Genomic DNA, 16966 nt, shown 5'->3' on the forward strand with positions numbered 1-16966 from the left:
GGAGTGAGGAGGATAAACACTGGAGAACCCAACTCTCGGTTCTGAAGGAACAGCCAGGACCTTTGCCAGTGCGATTTCTCTGGAAAGACATACAGACACATACACGTATACATAAATACCTGAGGATAACGTTAAGTGGTACTTTGTCAAAAAACCACACTGTCAGCGGGACCCCTCACATAACTACTCATCTGAGTTGATATAGCCGTTTTTAAATTTACTTTTCACTTAACCTTACCGAAAAAAGCACCTCATTTTACTCACTGCTTATTGAATAAAGGATTAGTATTATTTTCCTTCCTCCAGTGAACTTTCTTGCACTTCATCCTCAGTAGATTGTATGTCTTTGTGTTTCTCTGCCAAGATGTCACTGTTGAGCAAATCACAGGTCCTAATGCTGCCCCGTTCATGCAGAGATAACTTTTTATTCAGAATTGCTTAAGGTCATCTCAATGGGAGGAATGGGTAGGAATGAGAATTTACCCCCAACTTGAATTAAAATAGCTTCCAAGCACTTCCTAGAGCAGGAACAAAGATGAAAGGGGCCCCAAATTATGGGCGTATTTGAAATAATAAGGCAAGGGTGTCCTTTGAAATACACTCAGCCACATTTGTTTGCCTTTAAGTCAGATCACCTTAACCAAGGACGTTGGTGGGAGGAACAAATGGTTAATGATTGTGGAAGGAACCTGGCCAATTGGCTTTTCTTCCTTTCTCTTTCTTTTACTTATCTTTTTATATTATTATTTTTTTTTTAACTTTGGCTAGAATGCCCAGTAGGAGTGCAGACTGGAAGATCGGCTGTCTTTTGAACTGGAGACATCACAGGAAACTGGGGAGGCTCCAAATTGCTAACCTGAGGCCGGAGCAAAAACTTTTTTTCGTGGAAGGGACTGCTTTTTTTTTCCCTCCCCTTCATCGAATGGCATCCCAAGTCCTGCCGGATTGCAACTGTCTTTGTTCCTGCAGCCAAGCCTTATAGCTGGCTCACACTCTGCCACGCTCGTAACCTCACACTAGAAAGGAGATTACAAAGCGGGGCAAACACCCTAGAGGGCTCCCCTTTATCAGAACCTTTCCTGTCAGTTGGGCTCCTCATTTCCCGAGCCCTCGTCTGATTATTAGTGTACTGACGGAATAAAAATAACCTCATATTCCTACATGAATCATAAATAAAACCCTTTTATTTCATCAAAGAGGTTGGCAGGTTTATAGTCCTTTGCAATGCAGGCACGATGTGAATGACATACCTTTAATTTTGCTGACAAGCTCATCGGGGTTCGAATGAAAAAAGAGTGGAAAGTGGGTGACTCGGAAGACGGTTGTGCAGGAGATTTTTGGTGAGGATAAATATTTCACCTTGCCACTGTAATCAGGGAACCAGCTGATCTTGGTAATGAACTCTTCAATTACAGCCCACTCTGACTCTTCAAAACTTCCTGAGCAACAATACCACAGTGATTATTGCTGACGTTATGGATGGAAGCAACTTGCAAAGAAAAAAAGCGGAAGTGGAGGGGGGAGCTGGTTAGAAAAGGAAGAAGAGGTGTGGTGGGAAAGAAAGCCATTGAAAGTTAACAGCAGTGGGTCAGTGGGTCATCAACTAAGGAAATGATGAGGAGCTGGGCAATGGAAAAAAGAGTATTTCTCCTGCCTTCACTCTTGCCTGTTTCCCCTCCCTATCTAAACCATCTTGATGATTCTGTGAATGCTCCACGTTTTCATTAATCTAGACATGAGCTCTCCAAGTCAGAGAACCCAGCCATGAAAGAATCCATAGTCTGTATACTTAGTTCACCTGCCTTTGGTTTCTGTTATGTATGACATAGGATATTGCGAAGTCCTTTCTTCTCAAGGACGAGAAGCATGCACAGCAAGGCTCTCGGTGGTGCTGCCTTTCATACAAGTGATTTTCCTGCTTCCTATTTAGAGATGGGAAGACTCAAAGAAGAGAAGGAATCACTGGATACTGTGTTCCTAAATTACTGACCTTCTTCTTTTCTAGAGTCCCAACTACGTTTTGGAGATCAGGGTTTTAAGAAGGAAAAAAAGAAGAAGAAAACATGGAAGATCTTTAAGAGTTTATTACTGGAAAAGGGAAGATGCCTCACTCTATGACAAGAATCTTCTGGTGAGTCACTCCAAAAGACAGGCTGAGAACTTAGCCCTTCAGAATAAGCTCTTACACAGGCTAGCTTTGGGGCTCCCAACTTAGCTTGAGCTTTGTTTTTCTTACCAAATCTAGATTTTCCTCTGCTATTTGAGAAATTTTACCACGAAAAATAGTTGCTACCAGTGATCTGCAGGCTTCTTTCTGCAAAAAAATAAGCCAAACTTTGCAGGGTACGGGCCTTTCTTTCAGGCAGCTGAGTAAGACAGGCGAGCTGAAATGAACCATGAGAGAACATATACTTTCCTCCCCTCAACTGCACTACGACCTTCTTGAGGACAAGAGCTGTGTTTTTTTCTAATTGCATACTTTCCACTGAGCCTCAGGTGTGCAAGTCTCCAGTTTTCTAGGTAACATAAGAAGCAGGACAAGGGTTACTCAAAGAGCCACAGGAGACTCTTGTGCTCTTGCCCTTCTACAGAGTTCTAAGACTCAACTTCATGTATCCAGTCAGTCCATAAGTCTTGAGATCATCCTCCTGAGTGAGGTGGTTTTTACTTCATGGATCCCTTTGTCTTTGGGTTTTTTCCCCAAAGTTTGTTTACTGTGGTAAAACACAATCTGCCATCTTAACAATTTTTAAGTGTACAGTTCAGTGGTATTAAATACATTCATAATGTTGTGCATCCATCACCACCATCCATCTCCCTAACATTTTTCATCTCGTAAAACTGGAATTCTCTATACCTTAAACAGTAACTCTCCATTTCCCCCTACTCCCAGGACCTGGCAACCACCATTCTGTTTTCTGTCTCTATGATTTTGACTACTTTAGGTGGCTCATGTAGGAATGGAAGCATCCATTTGTCTTTTTGTGACCTGCTTATTTCACTTAGCACATCCTTAAAGTTCATTCATGTTATAGCATAAGTCATAATTTCTTTCCTTTTTGAGGTTGAATAATATTCCATCGTATGTATGTGTGTGTGTGTGTATATATACATATATACATATACATATACATATATACATATATATTGCTGCTTCCCCATTTATTCGTTGATGGACACTGGGTTGCTTGCACAGGTTAGCTATTGTAAATAATACTGTTATGAACATGGGTATACAAATATCTCTTTGAGACCCTGCTTTCAGTTCTTCAGAACATATACTCATGAGGGGAATTACTGGATCATGCGGTAATTCTATTTTTAATTTTTTGAGGAATGCCATACTTTTCCCCATAGCATCTGGATCATTTTACATTCCCACCTCTAGGGCAGAAGTGTTCCAATTTCTCCACATCCTTGCCGACACTTGTTGTTTTCTGTAGTTTTGATAGGAGTCATCCTAACGTGAGTGAAATAGTATCTTGTTGTGGTTTTGATTTCCATTGCCCTAATGAGTAGTGATATTGAGCAACTTTTCATGTGCTTATTGGCCATTTGCGTATCGACTTTGGAGAAACATCTATTTGAGTCCTTTGCTCATGTTTGAATTGTGTTGTTTGTCTTCTTGTTGAGTTTTAGGGATTCTCTATATAGTTTGTATATTAATCTTTATCAAGTATATGGTTTGCAAATATTTTCTCCCACTCTGCAGGTTTCCTTTTCAATCTGTTGCTAGTGTGTTTTGATGCAAAAATGTTTAAATTTTCATGCAATCTAATTTGTCTCGTTTTCTTTTGTTGCCTGTGCCTTTGGTGTCATATCCAAGACATCATTCCCAAATCCAATGTCATGAAACTTTTGTCTTTTCTTTTCTTTTCTTTTCTTTTCTTTTCTTTTCTTTTCTTTTCTTTTCTTTTCTTTTCAAGTTTATTTATTAATTCTGAGAGAGAAAGAGAGAAAGAGAGAGAAAATCCCACAGAGCCTGACGTGGGGCTCAATCTTATGAACTGTGAGATCATGACCGGAGCTGATATCAAGAGTCAGATGCTTAACTGACTGAGCCACCCAGGCTCCCCTGTCCATTATTTTCTTCTAAGAGTTTTATAGTTTGTGGTCTTACATTTTGTTCTTTGATACATTTTGAGTTAATTTTTGTGTATGGTATTAGGTAAGGGTCCAACTTCAGTCTTTTGCATATAGATATCCAGTTTTCCCACCACCATTTGCTGTAAAGACTATTCATTCCCCATTGAATGGTGCTGGCATCTTTGGATCCCTTGATTTGAAAAAAAAAACATTTACATATACTTGTAATTCTGAAAATAATATTAGTAGGAAGGTAATATTTTCCCAGTTTTACAGAGGAGGACACTGTGACTCAAGAGTTTAAATATCATGGCAAACATGATACAAAGGGGTATCTCTTAATTAGTACCCCAATTCTCAAGAAAATAGTATTTATACTGAGGAAAAATGATGGTTGGGAGGCCTATTCAACACATCTGAGTTTTAACAATGAAATAGGCAGTAAAGATGCTAATTGTGCTTCTAGGCAAAGGGCTACATGGTCTCCCATAGGCGGACAAGACACCTGTAAGTAATGATGACAATGTACTGCTCTTATTTCTCTAGGTGAACGCAACACCGATGCTTACACTGTGCTCAAAAAAACTTGGCCTGTGATAGATTTCCAGGATCTGTCACAGCTGCCACGGGCTCCTGCACACAACCCTCAGGCTATGTGAGAAAGCATCACATGGGCTCAGGGAGGGGATGCCCACCCTCAGACCACCTGGGAAACAGGGTAATCTCACAAACTACACTAAGAGTGGAGAGAGAAGTAAATTTCAAGGCTTTCTTTCCAGCATCAGACATTTAATCGGGGCCTGCTATTCCTAGCATGTTTAGGGCCATGAAAGGAATAAAACATTAATTTTAAGATATTATCTTAGCTCGGGGTGCCTGGGTGACTCAGTCGGTTAACATCGACTTCGGCTCAAGGCGTGATCTCATGGTTCGTGGGTTCGAGCCCTGCATCGGGCTCTGTGCTGTCAGCTCAGAGCCTGGAGCCTGCTTCAGATTCTGTCTCTCTCTCTCTCTCTCTCTCTCTGCCCTTCCCCCGCTCGCACTCTGTCTCTCTCTCTCTCTCTCTCTCTCAAAAGTAAATAAAACATTAAAAAAATTTTAAGATATTATCTAAGCTCACATGCAAAAGCATGTATATGTTGTTACCAAACAAATGCCACGCAAAGTTAAGTGCACAATGAAGGACGACTGGAGATGGAGCCTAAAATAGGGACTCAGGGGACCAACATAAAGCAGGTCTTGCTTTGACAACCGTATCTAGTGGGCAAATACCTGAGCACTTTACTATTCACCAGGCACTGTACTAGAGGCTTCATGTCTGAAATTACCGCTACTCCTTATTATATGTGCTGCCAAAGTGAGCACTACCACGACTCCTTATAAGAACACTGTGAAAAAGGTACATTGGTCAGAATCCAAGCAGGAAAAAGAAACCTTCTACATATTTATCACAGAGTGGATTTAAGATGGACAGTTGGTAACGAGAATATAAGATAGTAAATTGATAACACAGGGAATGCAAGAGCTGAGATGCCAAAAAGATGGTGAGACACCTTCCTATTGGTGGGGAAAGGAAGAAGATAGAATTACAAGAGCCCAGAGGGAACCAGAACCACAGAGGAGACACAGTTACTTCTGGAAATGCCCTCCAAGGCAGTGAGACTGTGGGAAAAAATACCCTGGTATCTCTCTTTCTCCTGCCCTCCATTCTCCCACGAGTGCCTCCCTCCCATTGGCCAGGAAACAGATAAATGCACTTGCAGGGTCAGCCTCTTGCAACATAGAGCAGAGCAGAGCAAAACAGAGCAGAGGACAATCAGACCAAGATCAGATGCAGAAGGTGTTATGATGCCCATTTTATAAATGTAGATACAGACGGTCAGTGGGCTGTGGTTTACCCAATTAGTAACTACAAGATAGACATTAGTATTCAGTCTAGACTTCGGTGTTCACCAGGAACTGTACTAGATGCTTCATGTCTATAATTGCCACTTCGTAGGGCACCACTGGGAGAGGTCCCTGCAGTCCACACCTTTCTGTGACTATTTATTTCTTCCCTGTGCACTAGACTGAGCAACAAAGGGAAAGGTCCTCAGTGACCTGGGATGCTCCTGGTTTGCAGAGTCAGACCGAAACCCTGGCTTGTTCAGACCTGTCCAGCGATAAGATATTGATCTGAACACTGCAGACCATGCTTTAGGGCAGTTGGTTCAACAGCAGCCTCAGGGTGTTTTTCCCAAGGGCTTCGGGATTAAGACTTCTGCAACTCACTTGTCTCTCTCGAGTGTTTCTCATGGGCTCTCAGCTTTGACTTCAGAGTCTGACGTGGTCCACTGGCTGTACACAGGCCTGTGTTTTCACTACGAAGTCTGTCGAGCACAGAGTATGGCACCCATTAGATTTCATCAATTAATGAATGCTGGTCCAAACTGATTAACTCCGTGTCCCCTGACATTGATATTAACTGTCCTCTGTGGTTAACACTTGAATCTGTGCTCTGTGCTCTGTGCTCGGGCTTCAGGGCCTCCCGGCCCTCTGTGTTAAACATGTCAGCGTCCAAGTTCTATTCCTGGCTCTTGATATGATAAATAGTTTCCAAATCACGATACCCACACAAATGCATCTGCCAGGCTAGATCCTTGAAGCTTGTCTAAAATCAGCCACTTCTCTCCTTACACTGCCCCTTGAATTCAGTGTGCACCAAGTAGTAACTGCTTGTTGATGGGTTGCTGACGAGCACGGTCTCCCCATTGCTCTTCTTTACAAGCTTGTATGCTCTCCCTGAAAATACTGCTTTTATGCATATAATGAATTTACTAAGAAATGTGTCTTTATTGGAGAGAGACAGAAAGAAAAAGAAATGGAAAGGAAGAGGAAAAAAAGCTGATGAAACCATAGAGAAAGACAAAATCAACTCTATTGAATTCTAGATTGCCATCTTGTCAGGATTTTTGCAAGATTCTTCTGCCACTCTTTTAATTTTCATTACTTTCTATTTTCCTTGAATAAGCATAGAAACAGGTTCTAATTTTACCAGAGGCTTTTCATCAAATCAGACTTTTTATTCTCCGTAGGTTATCCTAGTCACAAAACATCTCTCTTTTCAAAGCTTGCATAATATTAGCTAACTCTAGTGGAATATAGTTCTTGAACCCACACAGTGAAGATGCAAACATTATTCTTCAACCTGACTCTAGTTATTTTTCATCACAGAGAGTGACATTCTTAGTCACCAGAATCTTCACAGAACCTCTTGAGTTTTATGAAAAATTTCCTTAATCACTGGCTCTACAGACGTGAACTTTTTGATCATAAAGCAAGTCACATCTCTCTTTCAGTGTTTTGAGAAACTTCAGATTCTTGACACTCCTGTTTCTAATCTGGTCTAATGAAGACTTCTCTACAGCCAAAGGAGACTCATTTCAAGTAGGATTTGCCACTCCTGTCTGGCACAGTGACCACATTAGCAGGTTATCACTTTCACTGGGGCCACGTGGTGACCCCACTTTACTGGAGCAAAACAGCGGAAGGTTTTCGTGGTGGACTAACTCTCAAAGAGCCGTTCACTGTAAACTCACAGTGTTGGCGTCACCATCCTCTTCGTCAAAGAATCAACTGGAAGACATGGGCCAGCACCCTAACCCCAAATCAAATGGTGAGGAGCAAAGGGCTGGCAGACACAATTTGAGGCCTCTCTTTTCTCACTGATGAGAGAGGTTTCTACGATCTTCTTTCTCCCACCCATGGACAAATCGGCTTTCTTGCACTTCTCTTAGGAAAGGAAATTGGTGTGCAGTTCTGAAATGAAAACAGGTGTGTACTTTGCCGACTCCACATGTAGTTGAACATTTAGAGCCTGTCGTCGGCCTGAACGCTATTGTCGCCGTCCCTTTTAAAATGAAGGTTACAGAGCACCCTTAGAATGAAAAACTTAATTAGTACATACCATTAAGGATTTGCAGTATGTTCACTGCTGGTGGGTTCTAAAGACGTCCTATACACGGTCCTTTCTATCAAAGAGTTCATATTATAATATCACAGTGGAAACTTCATGGACCTGCCTTCTGACAGACCTGAACTCTAGTCCAGCTCAGATGCTAACTAGCTGTGTGGCTCTAGGTCCATCAGGGACTTTTCTTCTTGGTTTTCTCATCCGAAAATGGGATACTGACTCCTGAGATTTTTGCAAGATTTTACTAAGATAGTATAAGTTAAAAAAATTAAATAAAAAATTAAAAAAACAAAAAGGGGGGCACCTGGGTGACTCAGTCAGCTAAGCGTGTGACTTCAGCTCTGGTCATGACCTCACAGGTCACTAGTTCGAGCTCCATGTCGGGCTCTGTGCTGACAGCTCAGGGCCTGGAGCCTGCTTGGGATTCTGTGTCTCCCTCTCTCTCTGCTCCTCCCGCACTCATGCTCTAAAAGATGGTATAAGTAAGACATCTCTCACAATGACTGGAGTGTATTAAGTCATCGATAAATATTTGGGAAGATTTGACACATAGGTGTAAAAGAGTATTTTCTGACCAGGTCTGCTAAGGTGAGGGCCAAATTAAGGGTACACCTTTTAAAGTCTTTGAGGGTTCTGAGTGGAAGGAAGATGTGATTAACTAGAACAATCAAGAAAGATTTCAAGAGGCTGAGGTGGAACCTTGTCAAAAGGAGGGCTCTGGAAGAATAGATGTAAAGCAACCCAGGAAAGAACAGCAGCATGATCAAATATGAAAAAAAAAAAAAACAAAAAAAAACCTCTTGATTTTGGCTCAGGTCATAATCTCATGGTTCCTGAGTTCAAGCCCCATGTCAGGCTCTGTGCTGACAGTGCAGAACCTGGAACCTGCTTGGGATTCTCTCTCTCCCTCTCTCTCTGCCCCTCCCCCACTCGCTCGCTCTCTCCCCCTCTCTCTCTCTCTCTCTCTCAAAATCAATAAATGAACATTTAAAAAAAAAAGAACAGGCAAATCTTATTTTTAAAAAAAGAAAGAAAGAAGAGGGCCAGAGAACATGAGCCTGGAGAGCTGTTAGTGGTCAGGCTAAGTGTTTTCTCTTTCAAGTAGAAGAGAGACTTTAAGGGTTTGGCACAAGGTGGATGATTAATTGATGACAGGAGAAATGTAGGAAGACAAATCAGGCAGTATAAATCAGGAGAGCTTAGAGACGAACAGGTAGTGGGATACCATTGGAAGGGTCAGGATGTTACATGAATGGAGACAGGAGACAGAAAAGAAGATAAGTGTGTTTCTGGGTATGTGACTCTCTGAAAGAATGTGTATACATTAGGTCATGAACGGATAGGAGTGGGAAGGGAAAAGAAAGGCCTCACAGTTGATCCTGGGCCTTTGCTTTTGTATAACAGGGAAATGGTAGTCACCTTACCACAAATAGGGGAAGAACTGACTTTGGAAAGGAAAGGCTGAACAGAAAAACAGATGGTTCATTGCCCACAATTCACTTCCAGGTGTCCCTTGAGGGTCTGGAATGAAGTGAGAACATAGTTTCAGTGAATTCCAACTGGGTTATATAACATATTTTGAATATGAAACAAAATGTAGCATCTTTTCTACTCATGGCAAGGAGGGCTTTTTGCCAAGCAATGCTGGAACAGCACATCTATTTTGTTGGGCTGAGTCACTGTGCCTTCAGAAACGGTTCTAATCTCAGCTCTGTATGATGGCTGTGGGGAAGTTTACTTCCAGTTTTTTTCTAAATCTCAGGTTTTTTTTTTTTTTTTTTCTCCAAAAGGAATATAATGACATCAACTTGTCCTCCAGTGCCACTGTAACACATTTTGAGAGAAGTTCGCGTATTTGCTGAGAACATGTTCAGGGATCCTCTTTCAGCTGCCCCTGCTTGATTGCTCCCAGAATGCACTGCTGATGCCTCTACGGCAGGAAGTTTTCACCAGGTAGGACAGGTGCGCCGATGTGTCTGTCTCCCTGAGGAAACAATGAGCTCTTGAAGGCTGAATCCATATTTCTTCATCTCAATAATCCTCGTGGTTAGCACATAGAAAATGGAAGAATGAATTAACGAGTGAAAGGTGTGTTTCATTTGTCTGTAGGATGGGGACCCCTTTAGTTAAAAAGCTGGCTTCTCTGATGGCCTCAGCCTCTTTCTGAGACAAATGCAAGCTAACTGGAAATGGTTGCCTCTTTGTCACACTTTCCAGTTTCTTAATTATATAGCTTCTCAGTGAATGAAAGGATGTAACACTTATGAATTTCAGTGATACCCTTACTAAAGGACAAGTCAAGAAATTAGGATTGAGCTAGGGGAGTACCCAGGTAAGTGATGATGCCATCAAGAGCACAAGTCAACATGCTTAGAACGTCCTGGCATTTACTGCATTGCATATCTTCTTCCAGTAACATTTGCATCTGCATGACACGGACATATGGGCATTTGGGGAGAAACCAAATATATCTTTGCCAAGTGGCTGTTTGAGTTTGTTGGAATATAATGACATGTGCACTTGTGCAGAGTGGGAATGAGTGGGAAGAAGAAGAATGGCAGAGTCGAAAAAACAATTCTTGGCCATACATTTTGAAAACCACTTAGAAGACTGAGGAGTGGCATTTTCATACGCCATGACGTTTCTTGTTTTTGTTCTGGACTCGGACTGGTCTTCAGCAATGCGTCGGTATACTGATTGGTCTTAGCTTTTCCAACTTCCGTTATTTCGTTTTTATATTGCTTAAGCAAGTACTTAGGATGGTCTAGGAATTTGGTATGTAGGGTAAAGAAAATTAACAATAACAAAAATATTTTGCTGCTGTCTTTGCTAATTGATAACGATAGAGAGCAAGACAATTTGCAAATTGGGTAAAAACAAACAAACAAACAAACAAACATGAACTCAGTATTTGTGACTTGAAGCCTAAAGAGGATAAGAGCCGCATCATAAATGGGCTAAAACATCTCAAAATTCCCAAGGCCTGTGGGTAGAAGCGGCTTATAAAACTCAAGCTTATGATCTCTTATTAGTTCTGGTTTATGTTTTAACTACAAATACAGATATGTTAATTACAGAAATTATGATAAGACTTGTAGAAGTAGCCAGCAACAATAAAATCCTTTGGCATCATTTTATTACTTCATTATGTGGGCACTATTCTCAAAATTCAAGCTGGTTCCTGTGTACCTATTCCATCTCAACATAAAGAATTCTCCACAAGCAAACTGGTATCTGAAATCCCATTCCCAGGCAGCTGAGATGGTCATCAGGAAAGGGGTTGCAAGGTCATGGAAACCTACCCCCAACCTTGATAATAAGGCACTCTAATAGGAAACATATTGGCAAGCTAGAAATGGTATGATGTGTCAGGAGAAGAACAAAAAATAGTTTAGGTAATTTCCACGTTGCCTGGGATCTTATACTGAGAAAAGAATGCAGTGATTTATTCCATTTTTTGTGGATATCCTACTCCATATTTGGCGCTGTGTTTTACGTTATGGTGTACTGATGGACTCACAGCATAAAAAGCAAAAAACTTGTGTAGCTCATGTATAATTAACTGTGGAACACAATGGGATATATTGTTGCCTTACAACGGAGGGTCCAAACTGCTATAGCTGTTTGTATCCATATTTGTGTTAGGGTAGGAGTGGAATCTCAACAGGGAAACAGAAAATATGCAGAATATTTTCAGTGGAAAGAATTTAATACAGGAAATTGGGTACTTATAAAATGGCAGAAGAATTAAAGCTCAGGGTCTGGCCTGAGCATTCGGGAATGTCTCCCACAATGTGGGCCCTCCAGAGGAGCTACTACCTCTAAGGCTGTTTCTAAACTAGAAAAGGTACTGGGATTAAGGAGCTGCTATTGCCCCTGTCACCACCCCACGTGCCCGTCAATATTCAGGAAACTGGAAAATTGACAACCAGTGCCACCATAGATGAGCCTCATGCTTTCAGGGCTTACGTCCCTACAAAAACAGCCCAGGGACCATTCCCTCCTTCCAAGTCTTACAGGTAGAAATATGGCTGAACTTAATTCACAGGGAAGCGTTGTGGCCATCAGGGAAACTGAGAACAAAGTTTCTTCAAACAGAAGAAAAGGGAAATGAAGTCCGAGTGGGCCAATCCTCTGTATTCTCCCATCCAGAGGATTGGGAACTAGCAACTATTTGTGGCCTTCCATGCTCAGACAAGTTGCAGGAACTTTAACTGGAACACTTCAATTAACTTCACAATGAGAGGAGGAGCAGGTAGTGTTTGACTTAGGCCTAGAAGGGTGGGTGGAGGATTTATGGATGAAGACGTTCTGGATAGAACAGGGTGGATAAACCAGGAGGTAACATGATCATTCCAAACACATGGATGTGAAAGAAAAGAGCTTATTTGGGCTTACATTGGCAGCTTCTGGTGCCAGCACCACATCTGAGAAAGGTAATGTAAGGCAGTAGAGGTGATGGTGGTCAGGGGTTCAGGACCTCCCTCACTTACAAATGTCACACCCCCAAGAGGGTTCTAGGACCAAAGAATAGAATGGCCATCTCTCTACTGCTGTGGAAAATCACCTCTCCTTTGAGCCCTAGCTCAAGACTTCATCAAAATCTTACGAATGTCTCTTGCCAAGTTGGTCTCCTCTAGCCTCCAAACTCATAGTATTGACTGCTCCCACCACGAGCTTTGTACTGAAACATACCTTCCTCATTTTGCTCAGTCATCAGTGGTTGTATAGCAGACTTCTTGCAATGTTTAGTGTTCCTCACCTCCCCCAAAGGGAAGACAACGTCTTCCCTCCTGAGCTTCCTTGGCGGAGGGGACTCCCAACACAATCAACATGCCTGTGTGTTAAAGATAGAATTTCGGATTCTTCCAGACTTTTCTCTTGTTCCCTTTCCCCCAGTGTCTCTGCACCTTTGTTTATGAATTTATGACTTCACAGGATGCTCCAGGCTCTCTGGTGCCCTCTATCCTCTACCCTCGCTGCCCTCTCATTTGCTGTCCCTTCTTTGTGTCCATCTTCACCCTAAGCCAGTCGCGCCTGCTTCCTGCAATTCGCTCTCCACCCTAGTGCACAGGCTCCTTCTTTGGCTCACTTCCCACTCCTTGCATATTTTTATACTTTATCCCATTTGTCTCCTTAATTGGGGTCCCTCGTTTTGTTTGTTTGCTTCTGCCTCTCCATCTGTCACCTTCTGAGCTCCTCCTCGTTGATTTCACTCTATACATGTATGCTGGCTCCATTTTTATTTTTCCTCTCTGCACTTCACTCACTATTTCCCATTATGCACCACTCCCTTCATTCATCCCTGATGTATTAATTTTGGCTTATACAGCCATGTCCACCTCTCACTCCCTTCCAGCATCGAGGAAGACCAACAGGTGACTTCACTCTGTATCCACTTGGCTCTATCAAAGGCTCGGGACCTTCTGTTAGATGCAAAGTCCCCAATGTCTACCACCTCTATGGCCAGGTCTACTTAACTGTAGCTGTTTTCTATGAAGATGATTCAGCATAGACACAATTTTTTTGAATTCTACCCCAAGAGAGTTTAACAAAAGGACCTTCACATAGGACTGTCCTGTCTGATTTAGTTCCATGGTTTGCCAGCTGCTTCTGGAGAAGTCTTCAAAGGAAAAGTTCTTCCTTTTAGTCCTGTGTCTGTGTCTGGAGTGTACACACACACACACACACACACACACACACAGCATGTGACTTCACCATCCAGTGTGTGTGTATATGTATGTATGCACACAAATACATATGCATATGCACATATAAACACATATCTAAAGTATATATATGCATCATATATTCATAATTCATATATATTTTATATATGTAATATATATGTGTGATATGTATGCATTATATACATAATGTTTATGTATAAATTTCTTGCCGTTGAAATTATGGTAATTGAGTTAACCATTTAGTAAGGACTCTATAATGAGAAAAATAGTCTCTATCATATTCATGATTAGCTATTTAGAGCATAAAAACAAAAAATGCTCTGAAATTTTATCATGCTTTCATAAAGATATTTAAGAAGCTATCTCACGTTAATTTTTTTTTTCCCTGGGGTGCCTGGGTGGCTCAGTTGGTTGGGCGTCTGACTTTGGCTCAGGTCATGATCTCACAGCTCATGAGTTCAAGCCCCGCGTCAGGCTCTGTGCTGACAGCTCAGGGCCTAGAGCCTGGCTCGGATTCTGTGTCTCCCTCTCTCTCTACCCCTCCTCCACTCATGCTCTGTCTCTCTCTTTCTCAAAAATAAATAAACATTAAAAAACTTGTTTTCCCTACCAACCAACAGTTTTGTTGTTGCTTTGTTTCTTTATACATTTTCTTTAATCTCACAAAATATGTCTATGAAGTGAGAAGGGAACCAGAAGGGCAGAATGGAGGCAGGTTGTATTATCTAAATTCCAAAGTGGAGAAACTAGGGCAGGACTTGGTGAATTGCCTTACTGAACCTGCTTTGCCAAGTAGCTTAGGAGCTGACATGTGACCTGGGTCTCCCCCACCTCCTGTCATGTCACTTCTCATGCATATTTCTTGCTCCAGTTTAAGAGTCCTCTACCTTGTACACCCCAGGATCTACTTTAATCATCAGTGGGATCACTCTGGAATCGCAAGCCTTTATTTTCTGTATTTAGCTAAATAAAAATCTGATTTCTGAATCCAACATTATAAAAATATATGCATTAGGTGCAGGGGTTGAATTGTCTTTTAAAGGAATGCACATATTTAGACAGCCAGCAAAATAGAACTTGAGGCAAAAGACATTTGTTGAACCCCAGTTATTTCCAATACCACAGATATTTAACGCAGAAGGGATTTGAGAGGATTTTTAAAACTTACATATTAAATATATTTTCTATACAAATTAACATTAGCAATAATTATAAGCTAATTTACTACCCCTCCAAAACTCTCAATTTTAGAATTTGAAAATCACACTTCACTTCCCCAAATCTGTAAATGTGAATTACTTATGCCCATACTGGGAAGTATTAATGTTAAAAGACTTATTCTGGCTTGAGAGAGACATTATGATCTCCCAAGGTATTTGGAAAACTCAATGAAAACAGTAGAAATATAAATTATATTTATAAACTCTATCAAAATGCAAGTGGCAAAACCTTCCCCTTCCTGTTCACCTCAACCGCAGCAGAGTGGAGGACCTACCTCTGGTAGAAATTAGAAAGTGACTGAAGAATAACCTTCGTGGAAAAATGCACTACAAAATAAAGGCTAGTTTGCAGAATTTACAGATTGATATAGGAAGTATCAAAGGCTCAACCAGTTGGGGATATTGAGGTGAGTCTGCAAAGTATCTTGCTTTGAAGATACCTTTTCTCTGAGAGGAAGCATGTCTGACCAGGGGCAGACAGCTGCCCAGTCCTGCGTTCACTCCTGTCCCTTACTGGCCTGCACTTAGGAATTCTGCTATAACCACATCAGAGACTGGAATGGCTTCCCAACACCAGTCAGCCCTGCTTTTCCTCAGCAAAGTTGATCCAGACCTTGCTGATACGTATTATTAACCGTGTTAACCATGTAAGTTACCATAGTCAAGAAAAACACGATCTCAGTTTAGCTACGTTAAAAGTGCCAGTCCCTGCTGTGGTAGCTAGCACTCTTAATGGTATACATTTAGCCCTTAGGTGGAGAATTATTTTGCTTCAGATTGAAAAGAATCAGCTCTGTTCTTGGTTATTTTGGCATACAAGTCTCCAATATGACTCTGTTTTCTAAGCAGACATTAATGATTCTAAAACTAATATTCATTGTTTGAAGAGGCACAGCGGCCTTGGCATTTACTTAACCTTTTGTCTCATGTATGAGACTGAGTCAGCCTAAATCCTTTTCTTAATTAATATCTTTTCTTTTTATGGTCAGCGTTATTTATTGAACAATTTGCATGTAACAATTAGAGCCGTGAGAGTTTAAGAAAACTCTTTCAGCTCAGAAGTCCACCTTTTCTGATCTTTATTTATTTTTTTAAAGTTGTTTTGATTATGCAAACTCAGGAAAAGCTTAGCTGATGTAGTACGGAAACAGGTACTGCAAATATATCTTATGTAGGTGATCCCACCTGCTGGAGCCCAAAGGAAAAGAAGAGAAAGATTCCTTCCTTTTAAAAGGAGGTGTGATTTATGGGAGAAAACTATAGCCTCTTTGCAAAGACTGTAGATTCATTTTATTCTAAATATCTTCAGAAAACTCACGTTAACGTTGGCCATTGTGTATAGAGGGGAGCTCTAAATAAATCAGCGTACTCAAGGAATAGGGTGTTGTGTTTACCATTCTCTTAAAATAACAGAAAAAGGTAAAAGTTACAAAATGTTTTAAAAAATAATCATTTCTTCCATGACCCCCAAACAGCCACAGAATGAATGGCTATTTGCCACCTTCTCTGAAATTCCTGTTCATGTGAACTCATAAATTTGGCATAATTATAATCATAGCATAGACACAGAATTTTTATATATATCATGTCCTCCATTTTTGTTGATATATTGTTTTCAACTCAGCATATTGAATAGCTGAATAATGTTCAAGTAATTGAATGTGCTCAATAGTTCAATCAATCCCATTTTGGGGTATTATACTATTTGAAATATTTTGTTACTTAATATAACATCACAATAAACATCTCTGAAGAATATAAGTTGTCCTTTTTTTTTTTGCCAGTAGAATTAGAGTTATTGTGAGAAATAACATGCATACTTTCCTTTTTTGGCAAAAATATTTCACAGTGTATTTTGGTTCTAGCAATGTATAGTAGATTGGTTTGGCAGCCTTGCCTTTGGTACACATTATCTGAAGTTTTGAGTTACTGAATGGATATGTGTAAAACATAAATTTTCTTGATAATTTAGAGCTGACCCCCCCAAACCCAGACTTTACTGTTTCAAATCATGTTTT

The sequence above is a fragment of the Panthera onca genome, chromosome A3 (assembly GCF_046562875.1).
Source record: "Panthera onca isolate mPanOnc1 chromosome A3, mPanOnc1 haplotype 2, whole genome shotgun sequence".
NCBI lineage: Eukaryota > Metazoa > Chordata > Mammalia > Carnivora > Felidae > Panthera > Panthera onca.